The 20,175-nt window shown below is 41.8% G+C and overlaps 1 protein-coding gene and 1 pseudogene across 6 annotated transcripts in view; one reads left to right on the plus strand and one right to left on the minus strand.

Moving 5' to 3' along the window:
• LOC117200499 (uncharacterized) overlaps positions 1-20,175 on the plus strand; it is a 113,790-nt gene that overhangs the window by 51,504 nt on the left and 42,111 nt on the right. The window lies entirely within an intron of this gene.
• Positions 12,099-12,774, minus strand: LOC101279966 (MARCKS-related protein-like; annotated as a pseudogene).

Raw genomic sequence — 20,175 nt, forward strand, 5'->3', positions numbered from 1 at the left:
CTGAGTAATATTCCATTGTATATATGTGCCACATCTTATTTATCCATTCATCTGTCGATGGACATTTAGGTTGCTTCCATGTCCTGGCTATTGTAAATAGAGCTACAATGAGCATTGTGGTACATGTCTCTTTTTGAATTATGGTTTTCTCAGGATATATGCCCAGTAGTGGGATTGCTGGGTCATATGGTAGTTCTATTTTTAGTTTTTTAAGGAACCTTCATACTGTTCTCCATAGTGGTTATATCAATTTACATTCCCACCAACAGTGCAGGAGGGTTCCCTTTTCACCACACCCTTTCCAGCATTTATTGTTTCTAGATTTTTTGATAATGGCCATTCTGACTGGCGTGGGGTCATCGCAGTTTTGATTTGTATTTCTCTAATAATTAGTGATGCTGAGCAACTTTTCATGTGCCTCTTGGCCATCAGTATGTCTTCTTGAAGAGATGTCTATTTAGGTCTTCTGCCCATGTTTTAACTGGATTGTTTGTTTTTTTTGATATTGAGCTCCATGAGCTTTTTGTGTATTTTAGAGATTAACCTTCTGTTTGTTGTTTCATTTGCAAATATTTTCTCCCATTCTGAGGGTTGTCTTTTTGTCTTGTCTTTGGTTTCCTTTGCTGTGCAAAAGCTTTCAAGTTTAATTAAGTCCCATTTGTTTATTTTTGTTTATATTTCTGTTACTCTAGGAGGTGGGTCAAAAAAGGTCTTGCTGTGGTTTATGTCAAAGAGTGTTTATCCTATGTTTTCGTCTAAGAGTTTTATAGTGTCTGATCTTACATTTAAGTCTTTATTCCATTTGGAGTTTATTTTTGTGTATGGTGTTCGGTAGTGTTCTCATTTCATTCTTTTACATGGAACTGTCCAGTTTTCCCAGCACCACTTATTGAAGAGGCTGTCTTTCTCCATTGTATGTTCTTGCCTCCTTTGTCATAAATTAGGTGCCCACATGTGTGTGGGTTTATCTCTGGGCATTCTATCCTGTAACATTGATCTATATTCTGTTTTTGTGCCAGTACCATACTTTCTTGATTACTGTAGCTTTGTGGTATAGTTTGAAGTAGGCGAGCCTGATTCCTCCAGCTCCGTTTTTCTTTCTCAAGATTGCTTTGGCTATTCGGGGTCTTTTGTGTTTCCATATGAATTGTAAGATTTTTTTTTTCTAATTCTGTGAAGAATGCCATTGGTAATTTGATAAGGATTGCATTGAATCTGTAGATTGCTTTGGGTAGTATAGTCATTTTCACAGTATTGCTTCTTCCAATCCAAGAACATGGTATATTTCTCCATCTGTTTATGTCATCTTTGATTTCTTTCACCAGTGTTTTATAGTTTTCTGAGTACAAGTCTTTTCCCTCCTTAGGCAGGTTTATTCCTAGGTATTTTATTCTTTTTGTTGTAGTGGTAAATGGGAGTGTTTCCTTACTTTCTCTTTCTGATTTTTCATTGTTGGTGTATAGGAATGCCAGAGACTTCTGTGCATTAATTTTATATCTGCAACCTTAACCAAATTCATTTAGTTCTAGTAGTTTTCTGGTGGCATCCTTAGGATTTTCTATGTATAGTATCATGTCATCTGCAAACAGTTTTACTCCTTTTCCAATTTGTATTCCTTTTATTTCTTTTTGTTCTCTCATTGCTGTGGCCTGGACTTCCAAAATTATGTTGAATAAGAGTGGTAATAATCTTTTTCCTGATCTTAGTGGAAATGCTTTCAGTTTTTCACCACTGAGTGTGATGCTTGCTGTGGGTTTGTCATACATGGCCTTTATTATGTTGAGGTAAGTTCCCCCTATGCCCGTGTTCTGGAGAGTTTTTATCGTAAATGGGTGTTGAATTTTGTCAAAAGATTTTTCTGCGTCTATTGAGATGATCATACGGTTTTTATTCTTCAGTTTGTTAATATGGTCTGTCACATTGATCGATTTGTGTGTATTGAAGAATCCTTGCATCCCTGGGATACATCCCACTTGATCATGGTGTATGATCCTTTTAATGTGCTGTTGGAATTTGTTTGCTAGTATTTTGTTGAGGATTTTTGCATCTATATACATCAGTGATATTGGTCTATACTTTTCTTTTTTGGGGATATCTTTTTCTGGTTTTGGTATCAGGGTGATGTTAGCTTCGTAGAATGAATTTGGGAGTGTTCCTTCCTCTGCAATTTTTTGGAAGAGTTTGAGAAAGACTGGTGTTATCTCTTCTCTAAATGTTTGATAGAATTCGCCTGTGAAGCCATCTGGTCCTGGACTTTTGTTTGTTGGAAGATTTTTAATTACACTTTCAATTTCATTACTTGTGATAGGCCTGCTTATATTTTCTAATTCTTCCTGGTTCAATCTTGGAAAATTGTACCTTTCCAAGAGTTTGTCCATTTCTTTGTGGTTGTCCATTTTATTGGCATATAGTTGTGCGTAGTAGTCTCTTAAAATCCTTTGTATTTCTGCAGTGTCATTTGTGATTTCTCCTTTTTCATTTCTAATTTTATTGATTTGAGTCCTCTCCCTTTTTTTCTTGATGAGTCTGGCTATGGGTTTATCAATTTTGTTTATCTTCTCAAAGAACCAGCTTTTAGTTTTATTGATCTTTGCTTCTGTAATCTTCATTTCTGTTTTGTTTATTTCTGATCTTTATGATTTGTTTCCTTCTACTGACTTTGGGTTTTCTTTGTTCTTCTTTCTCTAGTTGTTTTAAGTGTAGGGTTAGATTGTTTATTTGAGATTTTTCTTGTTTCTTGAGGTGAGATTGAATTGCTATAAACTTCCCTCTTAGAACTGCTTTTGCTATGTCCCACAGGTTTTGGGTTGTCGTGTTTTCATCGTCATTTGTTTCTGTGTATTTTTTAATTTCTTCTTTGATTTCTTCAGTGATCTCTTGGTTATTTAGTAGCACACTGTTTAGCCTCCATGTATTTGTGTTTTTTACAGTTTTTTTCATGTAATTGATTTCCAGTCTCATAGCGTTGTGGTCAGAGAAGATGCTTGATACGATTTCAGTTTTCTTAAATTTTCTGAGGCTTGACTTGTGACCCAAGATGTGATCTATCTTGGAGAATGTTACATGTGCACTTGAGAAGAGAGTGTATTCTGCCACTTTTGAGTGGAATGTTCTATAAATATCAATTAGATCTGTCTGGTCTATTGTGTCATTTAAAGCTTGTGTTTCCTTATTTATTTTCTGTTTGGATGATCTGTCTGTTCGTGTAGGTGGGGTGTTAAAGTCCCCTACTATTATTGTGTTATTGTTGATTTCTCCTTTCTTGGTCGTTAGCATTTGCCTTACGTATTGAGGTGCTCCTATGTTGGGTGCATGAACATTTATTAATGTTACATCTTATTCTTGGACTGATCCTTTGATCATTATGTAGTGTCCCTCCTTATCTCTTGTAACAGGCTTTATTTTAAAGTCTGTTTTATCTGATATGAGTATTGCTACTCCAGCTTTCTTTTTTTAAAATTTTTATTTATTCATTTATTTATGGCTGTGTCGGGTCTTCGTTTCTGTGCGAGGGCTTTCTCTAGTTGTGGCAAGCGGGGGTCACTCTTCATCGCGGTGCACAGGCCTCTCACTATCGTGGCCTCTCTTGTTGCAGAGCACAGGCTCCAGGTGTGCAGGCTCAGTAGTTGTGGCTCACGGGCCCAGCTGCTCTGCGGCATGTGGGATCTTCCCAGACCAGGGCTCGAACCCATGTCCCCTGCATTGGCAGGCAGATTCTCAACCACTGTGCCACCAGGGAAAGCCTCCAGCTTTCTTTTGATTTCCATTTGCATGGAATATCTTTTTCCATCCCTTCACTTTCAGTCTGTATGTGTCCCTAGGTCTGAAGTGGGTCTCTTGTAGACAGCATGTATAAGGGTCTTGTTTTTGTATCCATTCAGTGAGCCTGTGTCTTTTGGTGGGACATTTAATCCATTTACATTCGAGGTTATTATCGATATATATGTTCCTATTACCATTTTCTTAGTTTTGGGTGTTTGTTTTTGTGGGTCTTTTTCTTCTCTTGTGTTTCCCACTTAGAGAAGTTTCTTTAGCATTGTTGTAGAGCTGGTTTGGTGGTGCTGAATTCTCTTAGCTTTTGTTTGTCTGAAAAGCTTTTGACTTCTCCATTGAATCTGAATGAGATCCTTGCTGGGTAATCTTGGTTGTAGGTTTTTCTCTTTCATCAGTTTAAGTATATCCTGCCACTCCCTTCTGGCCTGCAGAGTTTCCGCTGAAAACTCAGCTGATAACCTTATGGGAATTCCTTTGTGTGTTATTTTTTGTTTTTCCCTTGCTGCTTTTAATATTTTTTCTTTGAATTTAATTTTTGTTAGTTTGATTAATATGTGTGTTGGTGTGTTTTTCCTAGGTTTATCCTGTATGAGACTCTCTGTGCTTCCTGGACTTGGGTGACTATTTCCTTTCCCGTGTCAGGGAAGTTTTCAACTATAATCTCTTCAAATATTTTCTCAGACTGTTTCTTTTTCTCTTCTTCTGGGACCCCTATAATTCGAATGTTGGTGCAATTAGTGTTGTCCCAGAAGTCTCTGTGACTATCTTCAATTCATTTCATTCTTTTTTCTTTATTCTGCTCCTCAGCAGTTATTTCCATCATTTTGTGTTCCAGCTCACTTATTTGTTCTTCTGCCTCAGTTTTTCTGTTATTGAATCCTTCTAGTGTATTTTTCATTTCAGTTATTGTGTTGTTCACCTGTGTTTGTTTGTTCTTTATTTCTTCTACATCTTTGTTAAACATTTCTTGTATTTTCTCAATCTGTGCTTCCATTCTATTTCCTAGATTCTGGATCATCTTTACATCATTACTGTGAATCCTTTTTCAGGTAGATTGCCTATTTCCTCTTCATTTATTTGGTCTTGGAGGTTTTTACCTGCTCCTTAATCTGTGACATTTTTTTGCCATCTAATTTTTTTTTTTAATGAGTGGGATTGTGTTCCTGTCTTACTGGTTGTTTAGCCTGAGGCTTCCAACACTGGAGTTTGTAGGCTATTGGGTAGAGCTGGGTCTTGGTGCTGAGATGAGGAACTCCAAACTCCAGGAGACCTCACTCGGATGAGTATTCCCTTGGGTCTGAGGTTCTCTGTTAGTCCAGTGGTTTGGACTCGGAGCTCCCACTGCCGGAGCTTTGGCCCAACCATGGGCTCGATAACCAAGATCCTGTAAGCTGCGTAGGGTGGCCAAAAAAGAAACAATATCAAAGAAAAAAATAAAATTAGACTAGGAAACTATCAGATATGTTAGAAAGAATGTAAAAATAAAAATATAGACGAATCAACAACTGGAAGGTACATCAGTACCACAATAGGAAAAAAGAGGAGGAGGGAAAAGAAAAGAAAAAAAAAACAAGGGGAAAAGGCCTTGGCTGTGGAGGGTGGGGCCTAAGCAAGGTCGAGTTTTGGGCTGTGGGCAGGGCCAATGCTCAGGACCCACATGGCTGCAAAAGGCCCTGGGGACTGTGGGGGTTTGGGCTTAGGCTCAAGGAACAGAATGTGCCCAGGCGTGACCCCCAGCCCTGGTCTCAGAGAGCAGGGGACCTCACTTGGGGCCCAGTAGGCTTCCTGGGCTTGAGTGGGCAGGGCATACGCCCTCCTTTCCTGCTCCTCTGGTCTGGGAGGGCCCCTCCCGGCTCCCTCTGCTGATCTCCCAGGCCTCCCTCCTATGCCCCCAGGACCAGTGCGGCCAGGGGGGAGGGGGGAGGGCTTGGAGGGCAGGGGACTGGCCTGGGATCTCAGCAGGCTCCCTGTGCCCAAGTGGGCAGGGCAGTTTCCCTCCCTCCTCTCCTGTTCCTCAGGATGGCTCTTCCTGCCTGCCTCTCCTGATCACCCTGACCTCCATCCTATGCCCTCAAGTACCCACACGGCCTGGAGGGGGCCTTGGAGGGCCAGGGATCGACCTGGGAGCTCCGCAGGCTCCCCGGGCCCGAATGGGTGGGGCAATTGCTTTCGCTCCTCTCCCACTCTTCCCGGAGAGTTCCTTCCACCTGCCTCTTCTCATCTCCCCAGGCTCAGGGACGCCAATCCTGTCTGGCCTCCACTTTTCCTCCCCCATCAGTCCCCCTACATCCTACTTGTTCACTTTGGGGTTCCTCCCACCTCCTTGGGCATCAGAGTCCCTCACCAGCGGCCGGCAGGCGCCCTAGTTGTGGGGAGACGCTAACTCTGTGTCTTCCCACACTGCCATCTTGACTCTGCCTCCATTTTTAGTTTTTTGAGGAACCTTAATACTGTTTTCCATAGTGGCTGCACCAATTTACATTCCTACCAACAGTGTACAAGGGTTCCCTTTTCTCCACATACTCTCCAACATTTGTTGTTTGTAGACTTTTTGATGATAGCCATTCTGACAGGTGTGAGGTGATACCTCATTGTGGTTTTGATTTGCATTTCTCTAGTAATTAGTGGTGTTGAACATCTTTTCTTGTGCCGGTTAGCCATCTGTATGTCTTTTTTGGAAAAATATTCAGATCTTTCTGTTTTTTGATTGGGTGTTTGTTTTTCTGATATTGAATTGTATTCTCTGTTTACATATTTTGGATATTAATCCCTTATCAGTCACATCATTTGCAAATATTTTCTCCCATTCCATAGGTTGTTTTTTTGTTGTGTCCTTTGCTGTGCAAAAGCTTTTAAATTTAATTAGGTCTCATTTGTTTTTGCTATAATTTATATGGCAAAGAGTGTTCTGCCTCTGTTCTCTTCTAGGATTTTTTTGGTTTTCATTCTTACATTTAGGTTTTTAAACCATTTTGAATTTATTGTTTTATTTGGTGTGAGGGGATACTCTAATCTCATTGGTGGCTGTCCAGTTTTCCCAGCACCACTTGTTGAAGAGGTTGTCTTTCCTCCACTGTATATTCTTGCCTTCTTTGTTGTAGATTAATTGACTATAGGTGCATGGGTTTATTTCTGGGCTTTATACTGTTCCATTGATTCACGGGTCTGTTTTTGTGCCAGTACCGTACTTTTTTGATTACTGTAGCTATGTGGTATAGTCTGAAATCTGGGAGGGTTATGCCTCCAGCTTTGTTCTTTTTCCTCAAGATTATTTTCAGGGTCTTTTGTGGTTTCATATGAATTTTAGGATTATTTGTTCTACTTCTGTGAAAAATGTCATGGGTATTTTGATAGGGATTCCATTAAATCTGTAGATTGCTTTGGGCAGAATGGCCATTTTAACAGTATTCTTCCAATCCAAGAGCATGGCATATCTTTCCTCTTTATATCATCTTCAATTTCCTTCATCAAAACTTTTCAGAGTATAGGTCTTTCACCTCCTTGGTTAAGTTTATTCCTAGGTATTTTATTCTCTTTGGTGAGATTTTAAATGAGATTTTTTTTTTTTTTACTTTCTGATATTTTGTTATTAGTGTATAGAAATGTAACAGATTTTTGTACATTAATCTTGTATCCTGTGACCTTGCTGAATTCATTTATTAGTTCTAATGATTTTTGGGTGGAAGCTTTAGGGTTTTCTATACAGAGTATCATGTCATCTGCAAATAGTGACAGCTTTACTTTTTTCCCTTCCAATTTGGATACCTTTTATTTCTTTTTCATGTCTTATTGTTGTGGCTAGGATTTCCAATTCTATGTTAAAAAGAAGTGGTGAGAGTGGGCATCCTTGTCTTGTTCCTGAGTTTAGTGGGAAGTTTAGTTTTCATCATTATGTATGATGTTGGTTGTGGCTTTGTTATAAATAGCCTTTATTATTTTGAGATATGCTTCTGTTATACCCACTTTGATGAGAGTTTTTCTCATGAATGGATGTTGGGTTTTATCAAATGCTTTTTCTTGTCTATTGAGATGATCATGTGATTTTTATCCTTCCTTTTGTTATTGTGGTATATCATGTTGATTGATTTGGGAATACTGACCCTGGAATAAATCTAACTTGATCATGGTGTATGATCCTTTTTATGTATTGTTTGATTCAGTTTGCTAACATTTAGTAGAGGATTTTTGCATCTATATTCATCAAAGATATTAGCCAGTAATTTTCTTTTCTTGTAGTGTGTTTGGTTTTGGTATCAGGGTAATAGTGGCCTCATGGAATGAATTTGGGTGTGTTCCATACTCTTCAATTTTTTTGGAATAGTTTGAGAAGGATATGTATTAGTTCTTCTTTATATTTTGGTGGAATTATCTGTGATGCTGTCCCATCCTGGAATTTTGTTTGCTGGGAGTTTTTGAATTACAAATTCAGTTTCACTTCTAGTGATCAGTATTTTCAAATTGTCTGTTTCCTCTTGATTCAGTCTTGGCAAGCCATATGTTTCTAGAAATTTGTCCATTTCTTCTAGGTTGTCCCATTTGTCGGCATGTAACTGTTTGTAGTATTCTGTTATGATTTTTTATATCTCTGTAATATCGGTTGTAATTTCTCTTCTTATTCTGTTTGAGTCCTCTTTTCTTCCTGGTGAGCCTGGCTAAAGGTTTTTCAATTCTGTTTATCTTTTCAAAAACCCAGCTCTTGGTTTCACTGATATTTTCTGTTGTTTTCTATCTCTGTTTGTTTATTTCCTCTCTGATCTTTATTATTTCCTTCCTTTTGCTGACTTTGGGCTTTGTTTTTTTATTTTTCTAATTCTTTTAGGTGGTAGTTTAGGTTGATTATTTGAGATTTTTCTTGTTTATTTAGGAAGGCCTGTATTGCTATAAACTTTCCTCTTAGAACTGCTTTTGCTGCATCCCATAGATTTTGGAAAGCTGTGTTTCCATTTTCATTTGTCTTGGGGTATTTTCTGATTTCCTCTTTGATTTCATTGACCCATTGTTTTTTTAGTAGCATGTAGTTTAGTCCCCACATGTTTGTTCTTTTTCCATTTTTCTTTATGTAGTTGATTTCTAGTTTCATACCATTATAGTCAGAAAAAATGCTTGATATAATTTCTATCCTCTTAAATTTGTTGAGGCTTGTTTCGTGCCCTAGTATCCCAGTATGTTCTTCAGGATAGTATGTGGTCTATCTTGGAGAACATTGCATGTGCAGTTGAAAAGATTGTGTGTTCTGCTGTTTGGGGATGAAATGTCTTGTAGATAAATCTATTCAATCCAACTGGTCTATTTTTTTTTTTTTTTTTGTCGAATGGTTTTTATTTTGCTTAAGTACCCCTCCATTTTTTTTTTTTAACATCTTTATTGTAAAGCAGATAAGATGCTTTACAGTCCCCCTGTAATGGGTGTGGTGTGTTAGTTTCTGCTTTATAACAAAGTGGTGTGTTAGTTTCTGCTTTATAACAAAGTGATACAGTCACACATATACATATATCCCCATATCTCTTCCCTCTTGCGTCTCCCTCCCTCCCACCCTCCCTATCCCACCCCTCTAGGTGGTCACAAAGCACCGAGCTGATTTCCCTGCCAACTGGTCTGTTGTGTCATTTAAGCGCTGTTGCCTTATTGATGTTCTGTCTGGATGACCTGCCCATTGATCTAAGTGGAGTGTTAAAGTCCCCTACTATTATTGTATTATTGTCAGTTTCTCCCTTTATGTCTGTTAATATTTGCTTTAGGTGCTCCTATATTGGGTGCATATATGTTAAGAAGTGTAATGTCCTCTTCTTGTATTGATCCCTTTATCATTATATAATGCTCTTCTTTGTCTTTTGTTATAGCCTTTGTTTTAAAGTCTATTTTGTCTGATATGAGTATTGCTACCCCTGCTTTCTTGTCATTTCCATTCATGTGAAATATCTTTTTCCATCCCCTCACTTTCAGTCTATGTGTGTCTTTAGCCCTGAAGTAAGTCTCTTGTAGGCAACATGTTGAAGGGTCTTTTTTTTTTTAATCTAGTCAGCCACCATATGTCTTTTTTTTTTTTTTTTTTGCGGTACGCAGGCCTCACACTGTTGTGGCCTCTCCCATTGCGGAGCACAGGCTCTGGATGCACAGGCTCAGTGGCCATGGCTCACGGGCCTAGCCGCTCTGCGGCATGTGGGATCTGCCCGGACCGGGGCACGAACTCGTGTCCCCTGCATCGGCAGGTGGACTCTCAACCACTGTGCCACCAGGGAAGCCCACCATATGTCTTTTGATTGGAGCATTTAGTCTGTTGATATTTAAAGTAATTGTTGATAGGAATGTACTTATTGCCATTTTATTTTTTGTTTTCCACTTGTTTTTGTAGTCCTTTTCTGTTCATTTCTTCTTTTTGTTTTTTCCCTTGTGGTTTGATAAATTTCTTTAGTAGTATGCTTCTGTTCCTTTCTTTTTGTTTTTTTGTGTATCCATTGTAGGTTTTTCATTTGTGGTTACCATGGGGTTCATATATGTTGACCCATAATTATATCTACTTGATTTAAACTTATGGTCATTTAAGTTCAAACACATTCTAAAACATCTACATTTTTTACTCTCCTTCCCCACATTTTGTTTTTTTAAATGTCATCTTCATGCTTATCCCTTTAACACTTTGTTGTAGTTATAGTTGCTTTTACAATTTTTTGTGTTATAATCTACGTACTGGCTTATTCAAGTAATCTTCAATTCTTGCTATATATCTGCCTTTCCTAATGAGATTTACCCTTTCCTCTAGATTCTTCTTTTCCATTTAGAGAAGATCCTTCAAGGTTTCTTTTAGGGTAGGTTTAGTATTGCTGAATTCTTTTAGTTTTTGCTTGTCTGAGAAGTTCTTTATCTCTCCTTCTATTCTAAAGGATAATCTTGCTGGGTAGAGTATGCTAGGTTGCAGGTTTTTCCCTTTCAGGAGTTTGAATATATCATGCCACTCCCTTCTGGCCTGCAAAGTGTCTGCAGAGAAATCAGCTGATAACCTTATGGAAATTCCCTTGTACATGACTCTTTGGTTTTCTCTTGCTCCCTTTAGAATTCTCTTTATCTTTAATTTTTGCCATTTTAATCATGGTATGTCTTGATGTGGGTCTATTTGGTATCATCTCGTTTGGGACCCTCTGTGCCTCCTGTAACTAGATATATGTTTCCTTCTTTAGTTTTAGGAAGTTTTCAGCCATAATGTCTTCAAATACATTTTCTATACCCTTCTCTCTCTTATTCTGGAACCCCTATAGTGTGAATGTTGGTGGGTTTAATATTATTCCAGAGATCTCATATGTTACTTTCATTTTTTTTCTCCTTCATTTGTTTTTCTGTCTGCTATTCTGATTGGGTGATTTTCATTATTTTATCTTCCAAATCACTTATGTGTTTTTCTGTGTCATTTAGTCTGATATTCATAGCTTCTAGAGTGTTTTTTTATTTCATATATTGAATTATCTATTTTTGATTGGGTCTTTTATATTTTCTAGTTCCTTGTTAAAATGATTTATGTTTAGATCAATTCTCTTCCCTAATTCGATTAGCATTTTTATTACTAATGTTTTGAACTTTTTTTTGTAAAGGGACGACATATATTCCTTTTCCAGATGTTACAGTAAAACCAGGTGGAAAAAATGGTTTTAGCAGTTAGGAAAAAAAAAGTACACATCTGGAGTTTGGCCATTAAAAATAATTTACAACACTGAGAGGGGAAAAAAAAAGACAAGAAGTTGTTTCCCATTACAGACCTCCCCACCACCCCAAAGCTTAATACTTGCTTACCAAGTCAAAAAAGTGACAGTTGATTCACAAGCTGGAGGTTTGAACTTGAGGAAGGCATTTATAAAAACCCAGACAGGGGCAGTGTCCTCCCCAGCCCAGGGGCCACTAGGCACAGCACAAGAGATTACAAACTCAGCAGGGGAAGGCTGGACACTCAGGGTTTGGGAGTGTAGGCACCCCCACCTCTGGCTCAAGGATTTGGGGAGTAAACAAAACCTGCCTGGAAAAGAATTGGGGATGAAAACCAGCAATTGCCTTCTGCATGGATGGGGACAGGGAAGGAGGTAGGGCCAGGGGCAGGAGCATTTCACATCACTAACCTAACTTAGGAAACTGCAAGGGACCATCTTCAACTGCCTTAAGAGGAAGACCAGATGGATGATGGGAGAATCCACAAGAGGGAGAGGAGGAGAGGGAACGTGGCTAGGGGGCAACAGCTCCTTCCCTTCTGGGCACAGGAAGGCAACCAGGGCACCAGGTCCAGGCAGTGACCACAAGGACAGCAAGGACAGCTTAGAGATCACCCATCTGCCCCCACCCAGCTACTTATTCTGCCTGCCCGCTGGTGTAGGGCCACTCTCCGGCCCGAGCAGTGGATGGCTCTGTGCCTGGGGCCCTGCCTCTTCTGTGTCTCCTCCCTTGGAGGCAGCGCCAGCCTCTGCTCCTTTGGCCTGGGGCTCCTGGCTCTCGGGTAGCGGCAACCTTCCCTCCCTGGACAGTGCCTTCCTCGCTGCAGGCACCGACTCCCCCCGCTCCTGCCCTTCTTCTGTGGGTGGCAAGGCAGACAGATCATCCCCCCCCCCCCGCTTCCAATTTCTCCTGAAGGCCAGGCCACTCAATTTGGAAGGCTTCTTGAAAGAGAATGTCTTCTTCTTCTTGGGGGTCTCCTCCCCCTTGGCCTCAGCGCCCTGGCTAGGGGGTGCTGGCTTGATGGCAATGCCAGTGGCCCCAGCTGCCTCCTCTGTTCCATTTATGGGGGAGGGGGCGACTCCCCTTCACCTTTGGGGGATAAGTCTCCACTGCTTTTCACGCAGCCGTTCTTGTGGCCGTTCTCCTGTCCATTGACCTTTGCGGGGGAAGTGCCTGCTGCCTCCTTGGCGGTTACATTGCCCTGGGGAGCCTTGGAGCTCTGGCTGCCCATGGTGGGGTTCTGCTGGAGGGGCGCCTGGAGCCACCCTGGGCTTGTGCCACAGGAGATAGTTTGGTCAGGTGGGCCTCACCGGCGGGGGTGGGGATGGGGTGGGACTCGTGGCTGAGGGAAGGGGCCCCACTCCATGCCCCCCTCCCACTAGCTGTGCCAGCCCCACTCTGTGCCAGAATGCCACCCTGTTTTGAATTTTTTATCTGGTAAATTGTTTATTTCTGTTTCATTATTTTTCCAGGGTTTTTCTCTTGTTCTTTCAATTGAGGGTAGTTCCTTTTCCTTTTCATTTTACTTAACTTTCTCTGTCTATGAATTTAGGTAAACCGTTACCTATTGTGGTCTTAAAGGGGTGTTCTCATGTGGAAGCCTCCCTATGCAGAGAGCGTGTGCCCAGTGCCTTTGGTGGGAAGGCTGGAAGTTATGTGGATGCCAGTCATGTCTTTCCTCAGGTTGTGCTGGTTGCTGTCACCTTGGTAGGCAGTGTGGCTGGTGATGGAGGAGCTAGAGCCTCACAGTTTGAGGTGGGACTTCCTTTCTGCTCGCTGGCTGTCATCGTCCTGTCAGGGGCGGGGTCTGATCCCTAGTTGCTGGAGCAGAAGCCCTGAGGGTCAGGCTTGCATTGGCTCTGTTCTGTTTAAGTGTGTATTTTTCCTTCTCCTGCACTGGGACCTTTGCCCCGAAGGAGTGGAGTGCTGAAGCAAGTGGGGCTTGTGCTGTTATAGAGGACCAGTGTGTTGCCTGTGTAGAAGTCTGCAGCTCTGCTCGATGCAGCCCATGGTTGCATCTTTTCCCTGGTCTTGGCTGCCCCAGATCTAGTGCTGTGCTGCCATGGAGTGAGTGGGACTGGAGCGGGGCCAGAGCATTGGCTCAGCTTGGGCTGGGGCATGCAGTGAGGCAGCTGTGGAAAATCTGGACAGCCACGTTGCTGTCAGAAGTTTGAGCTGCTTCTGGAGTGCTGCTTTGAGTGAGCACCAACAGTGGCTGCCACCGCCCCACCTGGACTATGTCCTGGGCTGCCTCTAAGTCCTTAGCTCAAGTCTTTACCCAGGTCCTGACCACCCTAGATCCAGTGCCACACTGTGGAGTGGAGTGAGGAGGGTCGAGGTGTTTGCTTGAGTCTGTCTTTTTTTCTAAGATCAGGTCTTCCCTTGCTTTGGCTTATTAAAATGTCCTTGCTTCTATGAAATATAAGTATTTTTTAAAACTGGCAAAGAAAAAGTGGACAGTGATATTATGTCTCCTCATTCAAATGTATTTACTCAGCCTTGAGTTTGACTTCTGGATCCATTCAAGATAAGTGGCTTGAGGTAAATTTCTAATTTTGATTTCACCACATGTAAAGTCACAGAGGTTCATAATAACACATGTAATATTTGCAAATAACATATTTACAAAGACCTTAGCACACTTTGTAGTATGTAGTAGATGATCAATAATTTGTGGTAGTTATATGAAAAATAAAGACAATAGATAAGTGTCATCATCCAGATAAGTAAATTAAGAGGAGTGTATTGATGGTATAAACTTACCATGTTTACACCACTGTGTTAGCTAAGTTTTTCCATTTTCCCACGGTGGCTTCATTTGGGACCTATCCATTCTTTTGGCTCCAAGAGTACGTCTAAGCAGTAAGCATCAAGGGGGAATTTTCCTTTCATGCACACAGCCAACCAAACAGACCTGTGTTAGCTGTGAGGAGCATTCCAGAACCAGTGGTAGAATGAGGTTGTGCCTACTGGCTGAAGTTCTTGTTGGATCTAGAATTTAAACTCACCTCTTTGGTTCTAGGACTAGTATTTCCTATTGTACAATGCAGATCTTTGTATTTCCAACGCTTAATAAATCATAGTTTTTTTAAATTAATTAATTTATTTATTTTTGGCCACGTTGGATTTTCATTGCTGTGCGTGGGCTTTCTCTAGTTGAAGTGAGCGGGGCCTATTCTTTGTTGTGGCGCGCGGGCTTCTCATTGCGGTGGCTTCTCTTGTTGCAGAGCATGGGCTCCAGGCATGCGGGTTCAGTAGTTGCAGCACACAGGCTTCAGTAGTTGCAGCTCGCGGGCTCAGTAGTTGTGGTTCACGGGCTGTAGAGCACAGGCTCAATAGTTTCGGTGCACGTGGCATGTGGGATCTTCCCGGACCAGGGCTCGAACCCGTGTCCCCTGCATTGGCAGGCAGATTCTTAACCACTGCGCCACCAGGGAAGTCCAATAAATCATAGTTTATCAGTGTTTGTTGATGATTTAAATGAATAAATGTGAAAATGCACCTAGGGGAATACAGTAGGTCCATAAAGCATTAGGGTTTTCTCATATCTGCTGCTATTTGTTTCAGGGACCTATCTGAAATAGATAGCATTTTCACAGGTGACCTTTAACTTACTAACTTAAGAAAACAGAAAACAGGAAAAGGGTGGGAATTACTCTTGACTAAGACACATTTGTGTTAAGTCCATGATGGGTATTACAGGTATTCTGACAGGCATCTTCCTGGTCAAGATTTCAGTTAAATTTGAGCCCGATGTCTAATAACATCCAGACTTGTTTCCCAGGCACCTCAAAAGTCGAACATGGGGGCCTCCCTGGTGGCGCAGTGGTTGGGAGTCCGCCTGCCGATGCAGAGGACGCATGTTCGTGCCCTGGTCCGGGAGGATCCCACGTGCCGCGGAGCGGCTGGGCCTGAGCGTCCGGAGCCTGTGCGCCGCAGCAGGAGAGGCTGCAGGGGTGAGAGGCCCGCGTACCGCAAAAAAAAAAAAAAATGTCGAGGGCTTCCCTGGTGGCGCAGTTGTTGAGAGTCTGCCTGCCGATGCAGGGCACATGGGTTCGTGCCCCAGTCCGGGAGGATCCCACATGCTGCGGAGCGGCTGGGCCCGTGAGCCATGGCCGCTGGGCCTGCGCGTCTGGAGGCTGTGCTCCACAACGGGAGAGACCACAACAGTAAGAGGCCCACGTACCGCAAAAAAAAAAAAAAAAAAAAAAAAAAGTCGAACATGTTTTCCTAGATAGGTGACATTGTGGGAACTTTAACTGACAATAATGCAATGTGGGCAGTGCAATGACTGAATGATTTTAGAAATATTGATATCTATAGGCCACTCTATGAGTAGAGAGGAGGCAGACACTTTTGCTGTCTCATATTTATCTGGGATTCTCACGTCACTCTTGCGGAAAGCTGGTGGCTTAAAGTTTTTAAGACATCCACTTTGTTCAGGTTCTGCATCAGAAGCTAGGGAGGGCCATAATGCAAGGACAGATCCAGGTTTTGTGAGGCCTGAAGCTTTATACAATTTAGGGTGCTCTATTGTTAAAAAAAACCATACAATCATAAATTTAAATATTTGATATAAAAGTGAGTAATTAGAAGGGATCAGTCCTTGCAAGTAGAGGTCACAAAGCTGGTTTCATTAGCTTCCTGTAAATGTGCCTCTGTAATACTGGAAGCAACATTTTAAGACAAAGGGATTTGTGATAGAATGTTGATGGGTGGGGCATTTCCAAACATTTACCAGTAAGAGACACATGTATATGCTAAATGTAGCTCCAGAGATAGACATTAAGTGCCAAGTGCTCAGAGTGGAGGGAAGCCGGGTTGTAGGGAAGACAGCAGAGAAGGGGCCACTGTCAATTATGCATTCAGGAAGGCTTCAGTTAATTGGAATGCTTAGGGAGCTGGGAATCCTTGAGTTGACTTTTCAAATTAATCAAAAACAACAACAACAAAACCCTATCATTTATTGGCCATCAAAACTTCTTTAAAATACAGTCCTTTTCTTTTTTCCAATTTTCCTGTAGGTTTAAGAATTAAAAGAAAAAAATCAATCAATGTAATTTACCCACTGAGTTTAAGGAGAAAAGAAACCAAATAATTACTTAGAGGGGGAAAATAAAGTATTCACTTCCCGCCTTAATAGAAAGTCCTCTGTTGCTTGGGTGACTGAAGTAGCACCCGTGCCTGGTGGGAACAGGAATGCTGGCCTCCTTAACTGCCTCTCAGAGATCATTTGACCGGTAGAATTATGGTGGGGACATTGGTTTGATTGTGGTGTAGCTGTAAGTGCTCACTAAAAATTCCTTGAATAGATGAATGAACCAAATGAATGGTTCCAGTTTGAACAGATAAGGACAGTTTTGAAAGCACTTTTATTCCTAAGAATTCCGTAATTAAATTTTATCAGACTCTTTTGAATGCACTGAAAATTCCTTCCTGAATATGGCCTAGGTTTGACAGCGAAAGGATTAGGAAATGGAAATTTCACTGAGCGCCTGACATATGCCAGATATTTTGCTGATGTCTGTATATTTATTTAAGCCTTGTAACCATTTTGCAGTGGAGGAAAACTAGATCTCAGGACTAAAATAACTTGTCGGTGGCCTTCCAGGGAGCAAGTGGCAGAGCTAGGATTCAGATCCAAGTTTGTGTGTCCAGGGTTCATTCTCTGACTCTAACTTGTCATTTGACCTTTCTTTCCAGCAAATGTGAAAGACACATGAAACAGAGACTTTAGCTAGAGGGAGGAAGGATTATAAAGAAGGGAGTGTGGTGTGGTGCAGAGTTATGCTGCTTAGCCATCGGTAGTATGTGACTTGGGGTCTTAAATTACACATCTGTAAGATCAGAGGACTGGAGTTGATGACCTCTGAGTGGGGTGACCACATGGCCCAGTTTGCCAAGGCAGCCCTGATTTATACCAGTTGTACCAAGGTGACTATGATTAGCATTCCCTTCCACTTTCAAAAGTGTTCCACTGTGGATCGTAAAGTCTAAGGCTGCCTTATATATGAGATTCATTCCAGGTCTTAATTTCTATGATTTCAAATTGAATCTAATAGTTTCTTTGATTACTGAAGCAATAGGAATTTTCATTTCCCAGGCCCGTGAGGTGTGAGGGACTGATAGCACATCAAGTGACCTCTGTCTAGAGTTTGCTTTACATTTCTGATACAGATATTTTTTCTGATATTGCCCCTTTCCTTTAAAAGTACACTAGTTAGGGACTTCCTCGGTGGTGCAGTAGTTAAGAATCCACCTGCCAATGCAGGGGACATGGGTTCGATCCCTGGTCCAGGAAGATCCCACATGCCGTGGAGCAACCAAGCCCGTGTGCCACAATGACTGAGCCCACGTGCCACAACTGCTGAAACCTGTGTACCTAGAGCCCTGCTCCGCAACAAGAGAAGCCACTGCAACGAGAAGCCTGTGCTCTCCAACGAAGAGTAGCCCCTGCTCGCCACAACTAGAGAAAGCCTGCACACAGCAACAAAGACCCAACTCAGCCAAAAATAAATAGTACACTAGTTCATCCCCTTCTGGTCAGTTTGGTTCCAGTTAATTTGGGATCATTATATAAATATTTATTTCTACTAATAGTGGCCATCACTTACTGAGTGCTTAGAATAAATCATTATTCTAAGCACTGATTACATTATCTCATTTAATGCACTTATTAATATAAGATAGTTTCTCACTTTCTAGATAAGGAAATTGAGGCTTAGAGCAATTAAGTGACTTGAAGGAAGAGGTGAAAGCAGGTATTCCTAATCTCTTAACCATTATACTATAGTAAGGTATGTATACAAACACAGAGCAGATAATTTAAAAAACTATCAGAGTTGGAGATACAATGGTGGGTAGAAGGACTTGAGCTCACCTTCTCTCATGAAAACACCAAAATCACAACTGACTGCTGAACAACCATTAACAAAAAAGATTCAAACCTACCAAAAAAGATATTCTTTTCAAAGACAAAGAAGAAGCCACAAGGAGACAGTAGGAGGGGTGCTTTTGCAATATAATCAAAACCCATACCTGCTGGGTGGGTGACCCACAAACTGTAAAATAATTATATCACAGAGGTTCTCCCACAGGCATGAGAGTTCTGAGCCCCATGTCAAGCTCCCTAGCCTGGGGGTCTGGCATCAGGAGGAGAAGCCCCTAGAGCATTTGGCTTTGAAGGCTGGCTTGGTTTGAGTGCAGGAGATCCACAGGACAGGGGGAAACAGATTCCACTCTTGGAGAGCACACACAAGATTTCATGTGCACTGGGACCCAAGGCAAAGCCGCGATACCATAGGAGCCTGGGGCAGACCTACCTGCAAGTCTTGGAGGGTCTCCCGGGGAGGTGGGGGTCAACTGTAGCTCACTGGGGGGGCAAGGACACTGGTGGCGGACGCCCCAGGGAATACTCACTGGCGTGAGCTCTCCCAGAGGTTGCCATTTTAGCACTGAGACCTGGCTCCACCCAACAGCCTGCAGGCTCCAGTGCTGGGACACCTCAGGCCAAACAACCAGCAGGGTGGGAACACAGCCCCACCCATCAGCAGATAGACTGCCTAAAGTCATCCTGAGTTAACAGCTGCCTGACATGGCTCTGCCCACCAGAGCGACAAGACCCACCTCCACCCACCAGTGGGCAGGCACCAGTCCCTCCCACCAGCAAGCCTGCACAAGCCCCTGGACCAACTTCACCCATCAGGGGACAGACACCAGAACCAAGAAGAATTACAATCCTGCAGCCTGAGGAAGAGAGACCACAAACACAGAAAGTTAGACAAAATGAGACAGCAGAGAAATATGTTCCAGATGAAGGAACAAGATAAAACCCCAGAAGAACAACTAGGTGAAGTGGAGATAAGCAATCTACCTGAAAAAGAATTCAGAGTAATGATAGTAGATATGATCCAAGGTCTCAGAAAAAAAATGGAGGCACCAACTGAGAAGATACAAGACATGTTTCATAAAGAGCTAGAAGCTTTAAAGAATGAGCAACAGAGATGAGCAATACAGTAACTGAAATGAAAAACACGCTAGAAGGAATCAAAGCAGAATAAATGAGGCAGAACAACGAATAAGTGAGTTGGAAGACAGATTGGTAGAAATCACTGCTGTGGAACAGAATAAAGAAAAAAAGAATGAAAAGAAGTGAGAACAGTCCAAGAGAACTCTGGGACAACATTAAATGTACCAACATTCGCATTAGAGGGGTCCCAGAAGAAGAAGACAGAGAGGGCCTGAGAAAATATTGAAGAGATAATAGCCGAAAACTTCACTAATATGGGAAAGGAAACACTCACGCAAATCCAGGAAGCACAGAGAGGCCCATACAGAATAAACCCAAGGAGGAACACACTGAGACACATATTAATCAAATTGACAAAAATTAAAGACAGAGAAAATATTAAAAGCAACAAGGGGAAAGCAACAAATAACATACAAGGGAATCCCTGTAAGGTTATCAGCTGATTTTTCAGCAGAAACTCCACAGGCCAGAAGGGAGTAGAACAATATATTTAAAGTGATGAAAGGGAAAAACCTGCAACCAAGAATACTCTACCCAGCGAAGCTCTCATTGAGATTTTATGGAGAAAATCAAAAGCTTTACAGACTAGCAAAAGCTAAGAGAATTCAGCACCACCAAACCAGCTTTACAAGAAATGCTAAAGAGGGACTTTCCTGGTGGCACAGTGGTTAAGAATCTGC

Source organism: Orcinus orca, chromosome 7 (assembly GCF_937001465.1).
Source record: "Orcinus orca chromosome 7, mOrcOrc1.1, whole genome shotgun sequence".
Classification (NCBI taxonomy): Eukaryota; Metazoa; Chordata; class Mammalia; order Artiodactyla; family Delphinidae; genus Orcinus; species Orcinus orca.